We start from the raw sequence: 203 nt of genomic DNA, 5'->3' as shown, positions 1-203 counted from the left end.
ACAGCCCGTCTGGGCAAGTCAGTCCTGGACAGGAAATGCTGCTCTCCCCTGCAGGCTCCAAAACCACCCTGAAATATGACATCACCTCTGGGCTCTATCTACTCCTTGGCTTAGTAGCTCTTTACAAAGAGCTGATCTCCTCAGCAAAGGAGCATTTGCAGCCCTGCCAGAGGCTCTCTGAACACCTCAGCTCCGAGCCCTGG

This window comes from Acanthisitta chloris, unplaced genomic scaffold (genome assembly GCF_000695815.1).
Source record: "Acanthisitta chloris isolate BGI_N310 unplaced genomic scaffold, ASM69581v1 scaffold20371, whole genome shotgun sequence".
Classification (NCBI taxonomy): domain Eukaryota; kingdom Metazoa; phylum Chordata; class Aves; order Passeriformes; family Acanthisittidae; genus Acanthisitta; species Acanthisitta chloris.
Note: the sequence above shows the minus strand (reverse complement) of the source record.